General features: G+C 36.1%; 1 long non-coding RNA gene across 1 annotated transcript in view; it reads left to right on the top strand.

Annotated features, from left to right (window-relative positions):
- LOC140682512 (uncharacterized) overlaps positions 1-13,872 on the top strand; it is a 55,101-nt gene extending 41,229 nt beyond the window's left edge. The window contains exon 3 of the long non-coding RNA XR_012054349.1: positions 11,922-13,872. This is a non-coding gene — a long non-coding RNA (uncharacterized lncRNA). The remainder of the gene's footprint in view (positions 1-11,921) is intronic.
- Positions 13,873-21,230: the final 7,358 nt, after the last annotated feature.

The following is a 21,230-nucleotide window of genomic DNA, read 5'->3' as shown; positions in this document are numbered from 1 at the left end:
AAGAAAAAATGAAAGTTTCCTTTTTTTTTTTTAATCATTTCTCAAAGAAAATATGGCAGTCTTAATCATTATGGTTAATTCATGTAGAGCTGAAGAATCTGCTCAGTCCTACAGCAGAACTGCAACTACTGCTGTTTTACTTGCTTCTAGTTTGTTGCAAATACTGCCCTATTTTGGTGAGCCATGTGGAGTGTATCATTATGTGCAGAAACACTTCTGTTCACAGACGTTTCTATTTCACTACCAGATTTGCCTGTTTTCCTTTATGTGGAACTATAAATTATGTCCTCAGAATGACCATTGGCACTTTGATGCATACTAATGAATGCAAACATGTAATTTTATAATTAATTCAGAACTAATTAGCAGTAATTAGATGTGTCTGTCAAAAATATCAGCAGTAATTTAGAGTATATTACTTGTCAGTCAAATATGTTTTAAATAAATTTTGATAGCATTTCTGGCTCCAATTAACAGAGCATCAGAAACTTGTAGTCATTTTTGTGGATGTTATTCTAACATGCAAGGAAGGGACTATATGCATATTTATATAAGAATATTTCCCACTGTGTTGCTAATATTATAGCAGCTTGAGTCAAGAAAAGTACATTATCCTCATGTAGCTAAATTGTAGAGTAGAACTAGAAGTCTAATAGCCAGTGAGGAAAACAGATACAAAACACTTTATTAATGCCTAAATCAGATTTAAAAAATACCATTTAATTTTCTCTTTTTTTTTTTTTTTTTTCTTAAATACAACTCCTATGACACTACTGATTCTGAGGTTCATAAATCAGTATCTAATGGTATCTTAAAATTTGAATTTCTGTAGCTAGCATAAAATTTTAGGTGCAAAGAGAGCAATGGAGTCTTTGAAGGATAACCTGCTATAGATATTGGGCTCAGAATTTGATCCATTCCATGCTGAGGTTAGAGATGAAGTTTTATCAGAAATATAAATAAATGAGAAATACGGCAAGGAATGACTGAGCATAAAAAACTGCATAGTTTTTCTAGATTTATACTGGCTCGTGAATGCCTGCACAGATAGGTGCTGTCAACTGATATTCTGACTGCATATCTGAAAATAAAGCACTTCTTCAACAAGTAAGTAAGCACAATAAACTTTTTCAAAGACAGGAATTCTAAGGAAGTGAATCCTTTTCCAAGGAATGGTAGCAGAGTTATGGGACAGGAGGCCATAGAAACCTTTCTAATCTGAATTGACTTAACGACACTCACTCACTATCCATGTTCATCGATGTTTGTCAAAAAGATGCTGTGAACAAAGAAAACAGATTAAGAAAAGATTTCTGGGCCCAGAAACCATGCTCTAAACAGGACAGAGATGGAATGCATTGGGTCAAATTTAAGACTAGAAACACTTCTATTTTACGGATGCACCAGCAAATTCTGCATTGAATTACACTGGTAAGAACACTTGAGGGTAGAACTGAAAAATCAAAATAAATACATCCCAAGAGGCATCTTAAGTCTTTTGCCATATTGGACTTTTTCAAGGGGAATGTGTGGCCTGTTTATACGTAATAGCAGACTTTATGCTCCAGGACAAGTAAATGATTTTGTACCATAAAAGCACACACTTTTCTGGATGTCTCCTCTCCCATATACTTTCCAGCATTTTTTACGAAATGACAGTGATCTGTTTTCTGACCATTGAGTCATTAATGAACATTAGTTCATTAGACAAATCAGGAAGGCAATACCCTTCCAGAGAAGACAAAACAGTGACTTGCCAGGTAAACAGATTTTCAAGACTCCTTCCTGAGATGATACAAAGGGATAATACCTATCACTGTGGAATTATGGGGTTTTTTGTTTGTTTTTTTTTTTTTTCCTGAAAAAGAATTGAATCCTTTGGGGTATTTTTCTGTCTCTGAGGAGTATATAACACTCTAGAGATTTAGATTAAATTAAATGTTTTGTTCCTAGGTTTATCAAAAATCACAAGAACAAAATAATACACCATCCTCTACTTCCAACACTGACATGAAATGCCAGCGATTCTCTTCACGTATCTTCTATTAGAAATGTCCATAAAAACATGGAATCAGATCTTGAAGGATGACCATGGCCTTGGAATATTACTGCTAAAAGCTGCATAGAATCTGGTAGAAAGTTATTTCCAGAAGTAAAAAATACATTTAATCCAAATCTTTAAACATTTTTTTTACTGCAGATTCATGCTAGCAGACTGATGCTTTAAAAGGACATTCTTAAACACCTTCCTCATTCTTTTTCCAGATTTTTAATGAAATATTTTTTTAAATACTAAGGCAAATTAAAATAAATGCTTAAGGAAAACAACAACAACAACAACAACAACAACAACAACAACAAAAATCCAAAAAAGATAAGCAGTGTGTTGTAGGACACATTCCTCCAAAAAAAGGAAAAAAGAAAAAACCAGTTGCTTTTTTTACACAAACTTCATGAACTTATCTGATATGCAGTAATAAATCCTTAGAAAATAGGTCAATATAACAATGGGAACAAAAAAGAAGCCAGGACATATACAGGTTATCATAAGATGTTAGGTTTTTCACAGATTTCTTGCATACAAAATTCCTGTAAATGATATTATCTTAAGGCATTAACTTGTATTTACTTAGCATGGAGTTCTGAGAACTAAAGATGGTGCTCTATGAAAGGTTTTTTATTATTTTTCTCCTTTCTTATATCCTCATGTTTATAAAAATGGTAAAATGAAATGCCTGATAACAGAACTATGTTAAATAGAGCAGCTCTTCTTAAGCCAGCCATCTCCTTGGCTGAAAAAAAGAGGAGTATTAATTAACACTACTTTTCAGGAACAGCCAGTACAGAACATTTTCCTAGTTTATTTTATACTCTTTCTTCATTTCTTGATATTGATTAAAGAAAAAAATAGTCCACATCTTCAGGTTAAAAATTATAATCCAACATGCTAATTACCATAGTGCCTACAAGATTTTAATATTACCCCTGAATGTCTAAACTATTGTATCTAGGTGGAATTAAGAGATTAGACACCTATCCCATCTGCAAAGCATAAATGCTGCTATGGTGGTAATAGCTGTTTTGAAATCATTGTTTAGTGACTATGTCTCATGGTGTTTATTTCATTAAAATCTGAGTATTGGTATATGCTATGATACTGATGTTTTTGTCTTGGAACCAATCTAGTCCTAGAAAATCTGCTTTTCTCTCTCTTACTGAGTTAATTTAGGAGAAGAACATGGATCAATCCATCTTCAGATTGTGGGGAGAGGAGTCACTGCCACATTGATGAAATTGCCCTGATTTTCTTCCTTCATTCTTAGCCCTGTGCTGGAGACTACACAAAGGAGAAGAAATGTTACTACTGCAAGAACCTCTGCAGACTGTTAGCTGACATGACCAATGAGGAAAAATGAATAGTGTGCAGGAGATGGTAACTAATGGCAGCTAAGCATGCCTCCTCACTCAGGCAATGCTGTGTCGGGGATTGATGAACTGGCTCCTGGAGGGAGGCAACAAATCCACCTTGTGGTGTGGAGTGGAGGTAGGGCTCTCTGCAGAGCAAGGTTAAGGCTGGGTTAATTGTGCCTGCCTTGACCGGCAAGTGAGGATACAGCATGAGCCTAATCCAGCTGTAATGCTTCCAGTTCAGCAGCTAACACCCAAAGCTAAGTCAATGTGTCCCTGCACACTGCTGGGTTCACAGTGTTACCATCTTCTCACAGTGTCAACATGCTTTTTCTGACTAGAAACACTTAAATTTACAGCTCTGAGCCACAGATCCTTCCTTGTGAATGACAATGATAGAGACAATATTAGAACTGGGTTTTCCTCCCCACCATGCTCTGCTGCACCTTAGTTCCCTGTTTCTGTTCTTTTCCTATAACAATTGCAATGTTAATGTGCAATAACATTGTGTAATATTGCGTAAGAAAATGGATTTGGATGAGAGGATCAAATGAATCCACAATGAATTTCTGTATGACACAAAGTTGTTTGGGAGTGTTGTTCTGCTGGATGGTCTGAATGCTCTGCAGAGGGATCTGGACAGGCTGAAATGATGGAACAAGGCCTATGATCCCATCTTGGGTTAGGTTTAATAAGGCAGATCCTGCACCTGGGTCACAATAACTCCATGCAATGCCACAGGCTGGGGAAAAAATGGCTGGAAAGATGCCCAGCAGAAAAAGGACCTGGGAACGCTAGTCAAAAGCTGACTGAACATAATCCAGCTGTGCCCAGAAGAAGGCCAGTCTAATCCTGGTTTGTGCCAGCAATATTGTGTCCAGCAGGACCAGGGCAGTGAATGTTCTCCTGCACTCAGCGCTGGTGAGGCCACACGTTGAATCCTGTGTTTGGTTCTGGGCCCCTCACTGCGGGACAGACACTGAAGTGCTGGAGTGTGTCCAGAGAAGGGCAATGCTCCTGGTGAAGGGCCTAGAGGGAAAGTCCTGTGGGGAGCAGCTGAGGGAACTGAGTTTGCTTTACCTGGAGAAAAGGAGGCACAGGGGGAACCTTATTGCTCTCTACAGCTGCCTGAAGGGAGGGTGTAGCCAGGTGGGTATGGCTTTTTCTCACAGGCAGCTAGTGACAAGAGGAAATGCCCTCAAGCCATGCCAGGGGAGGTTTAGGTTGGACATCAGAAATAATTTCTTCATTGAAAGGGCTATGAAGCACTGGAAAAGTTTGCCCATAGAAGAGGTGTAGTTAAAATTCCTAGTATTCAAGAAATATCTGGACATGGACAAACTTGTTGCTTTGGTTTAGTTGTAAGACAGTATACAGTCAAAAGTTGAACTCAAAGACATTGGAGGTGTTTTCCAATCTTAATGTTTCTATTAATCTATTAAATTATTCTAAATAGTCAATGAGCCTTTATTTCCATCAAATGTCTCTAGGGAAAAAGTGATAGCATTTGTACTTTCTGCAATAATAATCTCAGACCAAAGATCTTCATCTGGCTCAAGATACAGATTTGTTATTCTATGTAATTACATCCTGTTTAGCTATTACTGACATAATTTAAATATGGATCCAAACAAAACCTTCTAAACCCCTCCTTCCCTCAGACAAACTATCAGTCCAATATCAAAGCATTTTTAGTTTTCTCTTACTTCTGAACACCTTGACTCTGAAACTAATATAACTAATGTGAAAAGGGAAAAAAAGTGGGTAGCCTGTGGTAAAATACAAAATCTGCTGTTAGGATGACTTCTCATAGCTGCAATTCTAATTTTCAATATTACATATCATATTCTAACAGGTTTATCTTCAATGTACAGAACATTTTGTTTAAGTGCATGGTAAACCACCAAGGAAATCTAACTTCCTTTGAACCCTTTCTGGAGCCAAATGTTTAAACCTAATTATAAATTGCTATGCTCTTTATTTACATTTGAAATTCTCCAACTATTCTAATTAGGCTTCCCCAAAGGTCATAGAACATTAACAATCTGGGCACAGTCTGGCTTTTTGAAGTGCTCAGAAATCTACTGTTAATGGTATTTGAGGAAACATAAGAGAAAACCAGCTGCCCTGGCTAGCATAGAATAATTAATAATAATAGCTATGTAGTGATGACATATCCAGGTTAATTGCATACTAATTAAAGGCTATAGTAAAGCAAATTACTGTTTGCATTTGAAATAATGGCTTGTGGCCACAGTAACTCATAGAAATGTGCTGTATCCTCTTGGCAAGTTCTCAAATGGGAGTGAAATTAATTTGAGACAAGTACACATGATCTAGTTTGAGAAGTCAAAAGTTTTGAGAAGCTTTCTGCAGTGAGACAGTGATAGTCATTAATGAAGTAGAATTTGATATGAGTTGAAGTTAAGTTCTGAAAGAGTGAATGGAGAGAGTGGCTGGCAGAGCTAGGAGTCAATCACAAGATAATTAACAGACAGTTCAGAGTATGAGGAGCTATTCAGCATGAAGAATCAAATCTTTAGTTAGGGGCAAACAGGGAAGGAGCCAGGAGGGGAGTCCCACAGAGTTATTTCTGGATCTTTAGAAAGGAAATTAAGGAGCTTGTCATTTGGAGGATGACAGACTGAAAACGGAGTGCTGGCCAAAAATGAACTGTGTAAGATCTTGGTGCTGTTCAGAAAACTAGTTGGAGGCTTTAGCTTGTGGTTTTTTAGTGTACTGTGAGATAAAGTGAATGGGATAACAGACTATACCTGGGGAGGAAGAACATCCAATACGCTGAATAATCAAAAGTTAAACAGAACTTCTCGTGTTACAAATGAAAATGGAGAAATAAAGACATTCAGAAAGACAACATTCAGTCAAAGCACTACCAAGAACATAGACTAACCATAGGCTGCCATCCTGGGTTTCTCCTGGGTCTGATTCTTATTACACTTTGGCCACACTCAAACTATATCCAGTCATTTGATGTGAAAGAGCAAAGAAATATGGGAATGGAGAGAAAAAAAGAATTGGATTCACAACTTATGGTTAGGTTAAAGTACAGCTGAAATTCAGTTTGGATTTTATACAGTTTTATTTACAGAATAATTCAATAGGGAAACACAGAGTTTGAAATAAACTAAAACAAAATGAAATAGTAAAGAACTGGTGACCTGGTTAAAAACAGAAAGCAACTATAAAATAAGACTCACTGGGGTTCAGTTTTAGCCTACAGGTTCTCTGACAGGCCTTGAGGACCAAATCTCTTCCCCAGAACCTTGCTAGAATGAATAGTCATTTAGTTCCTCTGTTGTAAAGTAGGACTGAGTAGTCTCTCTAAAATAGTAAAGGATTTCAGATGGGATTTTCCTTGAATGCCTCATCCTGGAAAAGATATCAACAACACTTCATTGTGGATACAGATGGAATAAGAGGCAGTTAACTCCCTCTTTATGTTAACCGTAAAAGTCTAACTTGCTTTTCTTTGTACATAATGGAAATTCTTAGATATCACATATATGTGCGGGTTTTAATAGTAACAAAAAAAAATCTGTATATTGACTATTTTCTTATGTGTATTTTGTTATTTGTTTGAATGAAGAATATAATAAACCATTTAAAATTATTCTGTGCTACACTGGAATAAGCAAAGTAATACCCAGTTGATTAAGAGGTTGTGAATATTCTATTTAATATATTGACAAGAAAAAAAATTGTGGCTAGTTTTTCCAAATTTCTTCTAATGAGCAAAATACTTAATGCAAACCAAGTTTTTTGAGGGTGCTCTATGAATCATGTTTTTAAAACCCAAACTAATGTAACATTTAAATACTAAAAAGTTTTTACTTAGTAATAAGAAAAGTAGTAATTGAATTAGAGCCAATAGCATTTGAGAATATTTGGCCACATAAAATTCTTTATTCCAAAATGGTCTTTAGAAACATCATTTTAGCCAGAAAAATAAATTATATTACCTTATCAAGGGGCTAGATCTGCAGCGGATATTAATAGACATGGTAAATTGACTTCAGCAGTGTCGTGGTGATAGATATCATGCCTGAACATTTGATACAAATGAATTAGAAAAAAAAAATACATCATGTGTATTATACAGGTATGCTGTTTTTTCTGTAAAACTACAGCAACAGCTACAGCTTTTTCCACTGTTTCATCATGGCCTTTTTTTTTTCCCAGCTAAAATGAAGTGATTGAAGAATTCTTGCTCTTGCAGTTGAGCTGCTGAAAATATGCTTTAAAATCATTAGTAATAGGATATTCAGTTCTTTTAGCAGCTTAAGTTAACTCTAACTAAGGGGTCAGAATTTAAAAAAAGAAAGATGACTTCATTTACTTTTAAATCAATGTGCAAATCTCTGAAAGCTTGAATAGGCAGAAGAAGCTAATGGGGCTGAAACTTTGCAAGACCTGAGATAGATAAATGACCTGCAAGCTACAAAGTCACTCATTTTCTAATATACACAGGGACAAAAGATTAGGATATAAGTGGCAAGCTTATTTAAGTAGAAAGAAAAAGTGTAGTTATGCTGTTCAAGGCCTTTCAGGTATGTTTTTCTGGGGAATAAGCTATTCACAAAATGAAAAAAAAAAGTGAGAAATATGAAATCTGCTGAAGCAAATGATAAGGATAATCAGTTGTTGCTAATATTAAGAAACTGCTTTTACAAGACAGGAATTCAAAGAGATCACATCTGAAAGAAGCAGAGAAAAATATGAACCTAAAAAAAGAGAGTAAAACTCATAGAATATCCTGAGTTGCAAGCAACCTTAAAGGAACATCAAAATCCAACTCTGGGCCCTGTACATAGGGTAAAACATCAGCAATATCCATCTACTCCTCAAACTCTAGAGCAGTTAAAAAAAGGCATATTAAAAGCAATGATTTATAAGTCTGGAGACACCCATAGTACCTTCTCCGTCCTCCTCCCTCCCTCAGAGAAAAAAAATTACAGTGCCAGAATCTCAAAAATACTTTTAAATGGTGAGTTTAACAACACAGTTTTAATTTTTTATAACTGCTAACAGAGAACTAACCAAGAGATATGAGCCGAGCTGTTTATATAGAAAGTGATAATCGCAAACAAGCTAAGTCTCATTCATGGCATTGAAGCTATGATACCTAAATGAGTGACATGAGAGAGGTAGATGGGCCAACTGTTCTGACAGACAGAGGAAGCCTCTTGTTAAGTGTAGGTAAAATGAGAAATCTAGATTTCTGATGGAAACAAATAGTGAGTATGAAATCTTTAGAACTAAAATTAAATGTTAAATATGGGGGAAATAATCCAATAAATTAATGTCAGTTGGTGTCATAAAAGAACATTTTAAAGCAAATGAGATACAAAAGAAGCCTGGATTTTCCTGAAGATGTAAAAAATCTATCAAGACATTATAAAAGCAAGCAATCAGCAGAAAATCATACCAGAAGAATAAACACTGGTGTTAACCAGTGTTACCTAGTTATGTTCACAAATTGGAATACAGGGCAGTTTAATAAATTCAGTAATAAATTGACTGATGACCACTGAGGAGTTTCCTCAATAAATATAGTAGAACAGAAACATTGGTCAAAATGCAAGTTAGCTTAAAAGAAAAAGAATATAGCATGATTTTTGAAATAGTACAACTTTGGTACCACAGGAGAGCATTAAAGTCTTATTTCAAGAGTTTTAAGTCAAATGTCATGCAGTGTAATAGACACTCAGGATAGGTGCCAATCAGACCACAGCAAGTTACTATGGGTGGATGTTTTCCCTACACTGCTCCTCACTGGATTTTGAAAGGTTGCTCCTTAATGTGCCACCTGCAAAAGGAATAGGCCAGTAAAAATAATGTTGCAAGCATATTAGGACGACTAATACGATACAAAGTCACTGATGGCAGATGATATGAGAGGGTATGTAAAAATTCACTTTAGAGAATATAACAGCAAATTGAGAGCTCTCCAGGAGAAATAACCACCCACTAGTGGTCTAAAAATCACCTTTTAAAAGTATTCACAGATGTGGTATTTTAACCTACAAAATAGAATTGCACCACAGCAGGACCATCTTCATCAGACATACCATTTGTAATGAAATGCTTTTACTACTTATTCAAGAGGGATTTTTTTTTTCAGGAGAAAAGGGCTTGTACCTAGAAGTTTGACTGTTTGCATTAGCTTCACTCTATCATACTACATCAGAAATCTGTGAAAACCTGAAATCAGAGAATACCAAGCCTCGCCAGGATATTTAAGATATTTATCCCAGTTCATTAAGGTAACAAAGCATGCATGTGAAACCCCAGGCTCTATGTCAACTAAAATTAATGGACTGCTGTGCAGATTTCACTGCTACTGCTAATAATACTGAGCCTTCTCTTAGGACCTTCTGTTGGACCTGTGCAAAACCTGGGTGCCTGATGCTGCTTTGAATCAGCAGAACAATTCAGATCATAGAAATTACATGAGATAATATAAGAAACTACTGAGATAAAAAAAAATAACCCAAAAAACATTTTAACTGCTCCTGGTACTGCAGTCTAAAGCATAGTAGAAATTCAATTGTTAATGCTTGTATAATAGATTAAAGAAACTATAATTCTGTTAAAAAATTCTTTAAACCTGCACTGAAGGGTGTAATGGACTTCCAGCAGAGCATGTCAGGCTCCTGCTTCATTATGCTTTTGAAAGAAATCAGTTTCCTCTCTTACTTGGTATATTGTGATTGCCATTGCAGAATTTGAAGATTTCAATCAATTGCTAACAAGTCCAATGCATACGAGTCATACTGGATTACCTGGTTGCACTATCTGCAAAACTGATGCTGAGTGTTTGTGAACCCCTCCAAAACACTGCTTAATGCTAGAGAGGAGTTACTCCTGAGTTTCACAACACAAAAGGATGAAACCTCTTTAACAGAAAACCTGTTATTGGCCATATTTTACATACTATATTTTGAATCCAGTACAAGTTTAAAGAAATATTGAAATTTGATTTAAATTTAGTTAAAGAATTTTAAATTTGGAGTAAAGAATCATGAGCTCAAATCAGAGTTTCCAATCAAGTTCAGACCTCTACATTTAGGCCTATTAATTATAAATATAAATAACAACAGAGACACATTTACTTATTATTTTGTATTATTGACAAAATATTGCACTGGTAAAGTACCCTGTTGGGCCAACTGACCACTAGTTCTTAGGACAGAAATAGTTCATGATTTGGTAATAAATAACCTGCTCAGAATGCAACCTAAGTGATCTTATTTTCTTTCCGTACAAGCATCACTTCAGGATCCAGTTTTCTTTCAAACCAATATTGACAAACTTGACTACCATCAGTATCTGCATTTTAGTAACTGTACACTGTGGGAATCCAGGGCTTCCCTCTGGCTGCCCTGGAAGGTCTGGGACCCTGGCAGGGGGTCAGGAACCCCCTGTACAGAGCCCCGAGAGACACTGTCTGTGATCGCTGTCCATGGAAAAGTGTTTTCAATCTTACAGGATGAATTACAAGCTCTGAGTGTTTGATATAAGTAATAATTAAGTGTGGCGCGGGTGCCAAAGTAACATTTTAGGTTTCTAGATTAGGGGTTCGAAGGGGAAAAGATGGAGGAAATTGGGTGTGTCTTGTCCTTTTTCTCCTTCTTCATGCCCTCCATGTTTCACTGTAGTGTTGGCATTTTTCTATTGGTTTAGGCTGGGGACACACTGTTCAACGTAGATGATAGATATTGGCACATTATTGTAAATATAGCACACGTAGTTTCTGGTATATAATGTTTGTAACATCCCACTGGGGGCAGAGCCCCGCATGCTGCCCTGCAGGACAGACCTGCGGCAGGGCAGCAGAACATGTTAGAGATAGACAGAATAAACAACCTTGAAAACAGCACAGACGAATTATGGCTTCTTCTTTGGCAACGGGGCAGAAAGACAGAGACTTTCTACAATCTCGGAATCCACAGAATACCACAGATTCTGACAGTACACTAATGAATAATGGCTGAGAAATGTGCATCCTTAAATAACAGTGTATAGACATGTTAGTTTTAAAATGTTTCTTTCATACACTCTTTGCCTACTGGAGCTTATGTGCTCTAGTCTACATATCTGGATGGAATGCCCCCTTCGGTGGCTCTATCTGAACTACAACCTGTTCCTTAGCCTCTTCAAGCAGAACAGATAAATGTGATTTTCTGATAAAGACCTCTAGCATATTTCCCAGAGAATTTGTGCCAAACTACTACGGAACTCAGAATCACACAGCAAGTACATGTCTGAAAAAACTTTGATCTCTTTGAATACCCATTTATTCCTTGAAACTACCATAGTTGGCTAAAACACTATACAAAAAAATCCATGTATTTTTAGGTCTCAGTGACTTAGTGACCATCTATTTCATCACTCTAAATTTTTTGAATCATCAAAAGTTGCAAAGTGTTTCTTAGTTGTCTATTCTTTGTTTGCTGGTTAATGTCAAATAATCTTTTATTTCTTCTCTACAGGTACTACTATTACCCTCTAAGATGAGTCTTGCAGGAGGATGAGAAGTGTACCACTGCTCCAGATACCCAGTTCCTGTATCTTATTAGATAGGACTCTTCTGACTCATATCTCTTTGGGACTGAGCTCTTTTCACTTTTCCTATCTGAAAGCAAAGATTGTCAGCATTACATAGTGACCCAGGCTAGAGCTGTTAATAGTATACCAAAATGTCTGCTGTTTGAATTAGAAGTAGCTCCATATCTTTAAAAGAAATTGCTGATTCGTGTTGTAAGCATGGATCTTTAGTGTTAATATCCCTGTAGATGCTTGCAGAGCAGTGATAATTGTCTGTTGCTCATTTATTACAAACCCCACACTTCTGTTGAGGAAAAAGGCCAGACAACCAGAGGAACCATTGTCTTTTCTTGTTACTTGAAATGGCAGAAATAAAATAACTTTTTTTGGTGGCGTTTTTTTGGGGACGAGAGTGTTTAGTGGTTTTTTTAATAGGTTTGACATCTTATAGAATCAATTAGATTTTTTACAATTTTCTCAGTATTTCTAGACCAGAAAAATGTGGCTCAACTGTGCAAAGAAAATTCTCAAGCTTTTAATAGTTTTTTTTTTTCCTTAAGTTTTAAGTTAAATATTTTTTGTATATCCATAGCACAGACCACAAAGCATCTTTTTTTTCTGATTTTGGAAATCTCACCTTTCTTTCCTTTAAAAAGATTATACAGAATGTTAGTTTTGTGTTAGTTAAGACTGCTCTAGAACTATGTTGTATGTAGGTTTCAAAGGAAACAAGTATGTTTCCCTTGAACCAGTCACTAAAACCTGAAGAAAGAACAATCTGGTAGAAGTATTTACAAGAAATTTTTCTTCTTACAGCAATCTTTCCTCAACTTAGCTGGAGTAGAAGGGTTTGTCAAAGAAAGGTGTTCTGATGAGCACCTTGAAAATACATAGATAAAATCTGGTATATTGTGAGTACTTGCAAATCAAATGACCTCCCTGCATTTTTCACTTAATATCTTCTGTCAGCAACACATCCCTACTTCTCTTGCTCACCTGGATTTTTTGGCATATGTCAGACAAGCAGACGACAGCTGTATCTTTCTGGATGGCCAATATGTGTAGGAGTAGCTGATGAGACTGAGCTTTGATACACACAGAATAAAGGTTTTCATAATGGGAGCATTCCATAAATTAGATGTAGAAATGGAGAAGGAACAGCAAAAAAAATCTGAGCGCACAGATCAAATTGTCACAGGCACAAAAATTATTATAGTGCATGCCTTAAAAAAAAAAAAAACAAACACCAAAAAACAAAACAAAAAAACCCCCAAAACCTCTAATACTATAATGTAATTTTCTCAAGTTGTTTCTGTATTGCAGGAGATAAAACTAATTGAACCATGGCTTTCTGATCCTCGTAAACCTTTTTTACATGGCAGATATATCAAAAGCCTTGAAAAATTATTGTTTCCATTTCTAGTTCCTTTGATAGTCTTTGTATTCTATCTAATACTGTAAAGGGTTTAGATTATCTGCATCATATATATTTGACAAACTGCTGAACTGTAAATTAAATAAAAACAGAATGCTACAACTTCTCTGGATTGCGTAAAATATCCTCTTGGGGGAAAAGAGAAAAACTTACTAAACAAGAAATAGGCAAGGTTTTGTGCAACTGAAATCAATAATACATTCAGAATTGAGCTCAATGGAACAGAAAGTTCTCTACACAGCATGTGAAAAATATTTGAACATAAAAGATGCAAAATTTCCAGATATAAATAAATAGATGTGGCAAACAAAATGTAGTGCAAGTACTAAATGAAGCCTGATTTTGTATTTCATTGGAGAGTATGTTGAAACTGTTCATACTGAGAGAATTATTAGTGGCATTGTATCAATGTACATTAACTGATGGATAAACAGATCTAACAATTTGTGTTCTTTGAATAGGCGACAAAGCAGTAATTTGGTTTCTTGATCAAGATGCAGTAAAATGCCATTTGCTGTGGAAAAATGTTATTTTAATTAAATATTTATCTAGTAATTTTTATGGTGCAGATTTTGGCCCGAAACACAGACTCTTTAATTATCAGAATAGTTTAATGACTATGTAGTGTCGGCTCAAAACATCTTTCTACTGTCTGTAAAGGGTATTTCCATCTATATCATACATGTGGGAAGTTAGATGAGAAAATTTTCACTTTTTTCATCTCAGTTCTTACAATTATAACCAAAACTTTCCTGATCTGTTTTTGCCCAGTGTCTGCAGCTCCCCAACTCTGGCCATAACCCAGGACCCCAAATCAGGTCCAAGGGGGTAGTAGTTCCTGCCTCAATTATGCCACAGTGGGGCCTCTCTCCAGGTCCCTATATCCCTGTCTGGCCCGACCATGAGGCACCCAAACTAGCCTGTCCTGCAAGATCCTGTTCTGGCCTTGGTCCATCCCTGTCCCCAGGGAGGGGTTTGATGCCCGGGGCTGGGCCTCCTGCAGATCCCCCTGGCTGCCCTGGCTCTGACAGCTGGGCCCTGGCATCACCCACCTGGGAGCCCCTGATGCTCAGGGAGCTTCTGGGGTCCACATTGCCCTGCCAGGATCCCAGGTCCTAACCACATGCAGATCAACTTACCATTATGCTTGCCAGCCTCAGCATTCCATCCTCTCGTTTCAGTAATTCCTCACATCAGATACACAATTGTGTTTCACCCCTAAACCCACCTAAATCTTGCTGAAACCAACTGTACTGTACACCTGAAGCTTTTACAAGAAAATGAGAAAGGAATGAAAATAAATGTCTTCTTGTCAAATGAGATTCACCACTCCACATGTTAAGTCTATATTTCTTAAGGCAATGCATCTAATTGCTGAGCAGTCAGTAAAGCATTATTTAAGAATTGTCCTAAGTAATTAAATTAGGCTATTCTGGTTTGCTTAAACAAACATTAATCTTTCATAGTGACATCGAATTTGCAAACACCTTAGGGAAAAATTCTGCAGTAAACCATTTGTAAATGTAATAAACGTTTAACCTGTAAAATAATAGATGAGGAAGAATACTTCAAAGCAGTTCTAGTTTACTTTTCTTCCTTGATTAAAGAAAATGAATCAGAGCTTCTTAGCAATTTCATTGTATCATTCATGCACACAGTATACAGTGTTGTATTTATTTGATTGCTTGGAAAAGTGACAATTTATATATGCTTTAAACTTAAAAAGTTTTTTAAAAGTTCATATTTTAGAAGTTAAAATTTTCCTTGTGTTGTATCCAGCAAAATATATAGAAGCTGCTTTGTTTTCACACACCAATTTAAAACTGAAAGTGTAAGAAACTTAATCATGATAGGAATAACTTTTATTAGAGATAGTATCTTGATTCTAAGCTGTAATGCAAGAAATAATACTTTTTAGTGCCATGGCCTAAGACTATGAGATCTGATCAGAACTGGAAGGTAATATGGCAATATTGCTTCTAATGCTTGTGTTCAGCCCAATTTCTGCGTGCAGTTTCCTCAGTGCAAGGCAGCTGGTGGCATTACAAAGTTGCCCAGCAAGTCTCTGCCATGCCTGTTGAAACTTGGCACAGTGTCTGTACAGTGGGAGTCTTTTCCTGCAAGTAGCTGAACCATAGCCCTTCGTATAGGAATCAGTATTAGCTCTGACTGCTCCGTCAGCTGGTATCCCTCATCTCACTGAATTAGGCACTTGAGAGCAAGAGCATTGAAGTGTATCAGAAACTGCAAATTCTAGGATGAAACAAGTGGAAAATATATGATACAGAATGGTTTGGGTTGGAAGGAGTCTTAAAAAATCATCTGGTTCCAACTCCCTCTGCCATGGGTAGGGACACAGTGGGCATGACCATATATTGAAACCGTGTTCACAGTTTTAATGCATTTGGTTTTCTGCAAGCACCCCTATGGAAATCCATTTTCATATGCGAGTACTTCATATGAATTAATCTATTTTTGTTCCTATAGCTCAAACACATTGTTTGTAATGCCTGTTTTGTATCATTCATTTGTGGAAGTGATTGTGCCAAAAAGTGAGCCTGGAAATCACTATGTCCGCATCCTAACTGAAGAGCAGATGTGTGGTAATCACATATCCTCTGAACAGAGAGAGAGAGATAGCTCTCCTGGGATTTTCCTGGGAAGTTGTGAGAAGCTGTGAGAAAGCTCAGAGAAAAGAACGCTAAACAATTCTTGTGTTCACTTGCTGCACGTGTTGTTGTGCACATATAGAATGTGTAGTAGAGATTTGTTTACCAAAGGGTGATTTCTTAATTGACCAATGGCGATGGTGTTTAGATTTCAATTAACCAATCTAGCCTGTCTGTATTGGACTGTCTACAAGAGTGATGAGTGTTTTCTTAATAACATAGTATAGTATAACATAATAAAATGATTAATCAGCCTTCTAGAACCATGGAGTCAATGCTAATTATTACCTGGCAGGGACCACTGCTATGATACAGATGTGTGCTACAACTTCACATTTTTGTTTTTGCTTCTTCCTATACTATGTGACCAGGCCACACCTCATTACATGATCTTTATTTTTTTTTCTTTTTCATTAAATAACAGGCTGCTAGAAGCACACAAACATGATCTAGAAACAAGAAGAGCTTCTGTCTCTGACTATGACTACAGAAGCAGTAGTAGTGTGGGCAAGCAGAAGTAGATTTGCAGGACAAATGCTGGTGATGAGAAACTGATGTCCAAATTGTAGCTGTCTACTACAGAGAGCAAAATCTGACATGCTTGCTATACACTTTTCAAACATTTAGTTTGATTTTATTATTTCAGCTTCAAATTAGTTCTAGATGGGTGCCATTAAACTGCAATAAATGCTTTCCTCAAATCCTTTCTGGATTACCCTAAAGTGAACCACAGCCTAGTAAATTGTTTTAGAATGGGTATAATTCTTTTTGGATTAATAGGTAAAATTCTTTTGGATGTAACAAAATTCTTTATAGGTAATAGAGAAATTTACAAAATACCTTATAGTAAGGCAGCTCAAAGAACATAGTGTGAACTCAAATTCTAGTAACAACTTTCAATAAATAGCCTGGTGAGCTTTAAGTTCTCACTGCTTTTCACTTATTTTATTCTCAGGATTATATGTATTTTTAAAAAATAGCAAGCAAATACCCAGTGTATGATTTGTAAACATTGTTTACGATTTCTCATTTTGGGAAGAAATCATACCCTTCTGAACTGTGAGGAGAATCGATGAAGACAGTCGTAATGGTAATGGTAATCATCTGGTGTGCTAGAAATGTTTGAATGTCTTATATTTAGCAAGTAGTTTCACAAGTAACAGAACTAAACTGATCTTATCAGTGAAGGGCTATTATTAAACATTCACACAAAGAAGTGTTTTGGGGCTTCAGATGAGGTGGAAGTTGTGTCTGGTTATATTCAAAGCCAATAAAACCCAATAAGTCTTAAGAAAATGGTAAGAAGTAAGCCTTTGTCAAAGGAGACTTCTTGGGGCTTAATTTTGCACCTATAGTATAGAAGATTCTGATGCAGTAGTTCATTTCCTATTGAACCAAGTTTCTCATTTCAGATGCCTGTTAATGTCATAGAGGGATCATGATGCTAGATTTCTGTTGTATTCCTCAAAACAGGTTATTGCACCCATGCTTAAGAATTTAATGATTAATCTTTTTCTCTCCCTTCTGACAAAAACTTTATCAAAACTGATGTGTCAGAATGTTTCAGCTTCAGTGAAACAGCATTTTTTCCTGTCTGATCTGCTCTATTTATCATGTTCATGTCAATGTTAAATTTGCTGTTGAAAAATCTAATTTGAAGTAGCTTGATGTTCTCTGAAAAGGCCTGTCCTGAATATGTAATATAAGAAAAACTTTGCTATCTCTAATCCTTCCCACTATAACACAAAACCTTTTTCAGGGACTGGGGGACTCCAACACTACTCGTGGGAATATCTACTCATGTCCAGTGGGAAGCTATAGTGAGATATTCTCCAAAGTTCTGTGAGATCTACAGCATGCAAATAATTTGCAAGAAACAGAAGTCATTTCAAGGGAGCCAGACTACACCACAAGAGAAGACTAAGAAATATCCTGTATTGGGAACTATCTTTTGGATACATACAGAATTTTCAGGAGGATGATCATGAGGTTCTTATTGGTGCTGATTATACATGAGTGTATTTTAGGTACTTTACTAATCATTGGCCCTTTTACCTTGCATAAAGGATTCAAAACAAGCACAAAAATCCCGCATGTGCTTTTTTATACTAGTTTCTAGATTCTGATATTTGTATTAAAGTCAATAAAAGAACTCCTAGTGTTTTAGCATGACCAAGATCTGAGTAGTTTACTTTCCTATCAATTTTGCTTGACTATAGAAGCCAGTAAAGAATTCTGCATTTTTCTAATGTTAGAAACCATAAGAAAATTGTTTGTCAAATTGGAAACCACAGAGAGAAAATGTTCACTTTCATAAACATAACACAAAGTTCATCACTTGATGAAACAACATTTTCACTATGGTAACAATGGATTTTATACAATTTTATTGTCATAAGCTTGATAATATAAACGAGAGGAAAGCTAATTTCTTCCACATGGGTCCCACATGGTCTTGCACTAACACACAATACACTTATATGTCTCAGATGAGGATTTGATAATATTTGTGACAGACGGACAATGGCCTGGTAATAAATGACTATTTCATACCCAAAGTGCATAAGGGAAATTTCTTTCAAATTGAGGAAAAAATATCATCCTAGCCAGATGGTTTAACTTCAAGAGAAATGAGTGAACAGGGTCATAATGAATGAATTTCTAAGTTACTCTCCCTGAGAACTCAGCTGTTCAACAATCATCTCTAACGCTGAGATTTAATAATCAGGCTGACTTGCTGTGGATCGTTTGTCTGTCTGTTCTTTTGCCTTTGTCTGTTTTCCACTTGCTCCAAAGTTGTAGCAAAATAAGGTATGCCTACATCTTGGTTACAATGCCAATAAAACTCTCTAGCTGATATAGAAGCATTGGTTTACGGGCAATGTAGATCTAGTAGTTACTTTAGCAAACTTTGTGTGATGCATGAATTTTTTTCCCCTCTCTAATCTTACAGAATATATTTTTGGATTGCTGTATTAAACTGTTCATCCATAAGGGATAAGTCTGACTGGAGAAAAGGCCAAAAGTTTTAACTGTGCATTAATCTGTTAGCTTTGGGATATGGTTACTTCATGTGAGAGTTCAGATCCTCAGAGCCTTTTGAGTTACTGCTAACAAAAAGTAAATTATTACAGTATCACCTGTACTGCAATGCTATTAAACCTTTTTGACAAGGCATCTGAGGGATTTCATAGTACTGCTGTGGAGGTCAAGACTCTCTCTTCTTATGAATAACGATACTGTAATGGTTAAAGGGACAGAGCTTTTACTTCTCTGGAAGAGGCTATAGCAAAACTAACACTGAACATGCACAGACCTCATTGTGATTTCAAGCGCATCTACCTTCAGATAACCTTCTCTTTGTTACTCTTTTGAGATCTACATGATCTCTGTTCTGACTGTCCTGCAAGTTAAAAGCACCACAGGTTGTGTGGGGTTAAAACATGGTCTTCTTCAAAATTTCCCCCCTCCCCATCAAAGAGGCAAAACAACTATCAATATTATTGCTGCCGTTTTGGACACAGGTTATGAATACTGGAGCCTGATAAGGTAAAAGTGAGGTGAGAAGACTAAGCTGAAATGCACTGAACTGTGCAGAGTGAGGCACAGCACTGTTATTGCTACAGAGGATGCAGTAAGGCAGTAATATCACCACCTAATTATTGGTGTCACAGGCATCTAAATTTACAGTGTTATAATGACACAGATATTTCAGCTATTACCAGTGCCATGATGAGACATACATATTTGAAACTGTTAATTTAATCTCTTGGGATCCTGTTTTTCTCGTTCTAGTTCAATTTTTGCCCTTTTAATAGTTGAATCTCCAGTTACATTATTTGCAATTAGCTTGCAAAATCCTGTCTTTCTCACAATTAGATTGTATCATTTTGGTTGCTTACAAGAGATTTATTTACAATAATCACAGGCAGCTTTATGAGCATATCACTGCTATATTTTTTTTTTTGTTGGAGATACATTTCACTTCTCACCCTTGTATTCAGCAAGATATTTGCACTAACAACTAGATAACCTTTTTGAGGCACTGTGCATCCTTTCAATAATGAAATTACCCTTTGTTTTCTCTGACATTCCATATAGTCTATGCATGAGCTCTGCAAGAAACTTCATCACAAGCTCCCCAAAAATCTGTGTAAAATTACCCTCATTATCATGTATAATCAAACATTGCAGCACTGATCCTAGTATTATTCCTGGGGAACTGTAGCTTAACTTCAGAGAATCTTTTGTTGTATAGCTGGTAGATCAACAGGAGCAAAACAGCAAAACAATCTTTCTACTGCAAAACACCACCCACCAAAAGCTGAACAAATACCAATATTTTGACATTTAATGTTTTTGTGTGGTTTGTGTGGGCTTTTTTTCTTTCTAATCTATTGTAGGATTTTCCTTTTGTGCTGAAATTGGACACACAGATAATTATAGGTTTTGGTAGCTCATTAACAGTTGTCTTTAAATCAAAACATTTAAATAATGTGTTGGTCTAATTTGATTTCCCTGTTGACTGTCAATAATTGCTTTTCTTCCCTCTCTTCATGAATGATTCTGTTGGTTGTTTTTTTTTTTTTTTTTTGGAAACTAGTTCCTGGCCTAGTCCAAGAGGTAGATAATTCACGATTTTCATTTTTAGATTTGTCATAAATTATTATTTCATCATATATCAATTCCAAAGTAAAGTTTTAGGAACAGAAATTTTTATCTGTACTTAACATATTTCCATGGATGAGTGTTCCATATTACTACTGTGAAATTTCATTCAAAAAGAGATAGGGAGTCCTATAAAGCCTTTTAGAATGGTATCTGTAAATACTGCTTCTTAACAACAATCCATTCTAATTACATAACAAAGCAGGTGAAACTGAGGTGAAACTTGATATTTAGGTTGCAATATATAAGAGGTCAGTATAGAAATTAACAATATTTATTTAAAAACTAACACTTAAAATGTATTTTTGCAAACACTGTATAATTAAGGTAATTTATGAATTCTCTCAAGACCTCTTTTTGAAATATGAGGTCATCCTTTTATACTTTTTACTGAGGCTCGCAAAAGACGGAGTGACAACTCATCAGCTCTGCATGTTCAGGTGTTTCAAAATGTCATGGTACAAGTACATTGAGTTTACCTG

This window comes from Taeniopygia guttata, chromosome 2 (genome assembly GCF_048771995.1).
Source record: "Taeniopygia guttata chromosome 2, bTaeGut7.mat, whole genome shotgun sequence".
Classification (NCBI taxonomy): Eukaryota; Metazoa; Chordata; class Aves; order Passeriformes; family Estrildidae; genus Taeniopygia; species Taeniopygia guttata.
This window is presented reverse-complemented; position numbering and strand designations above follow the sequence as displayed.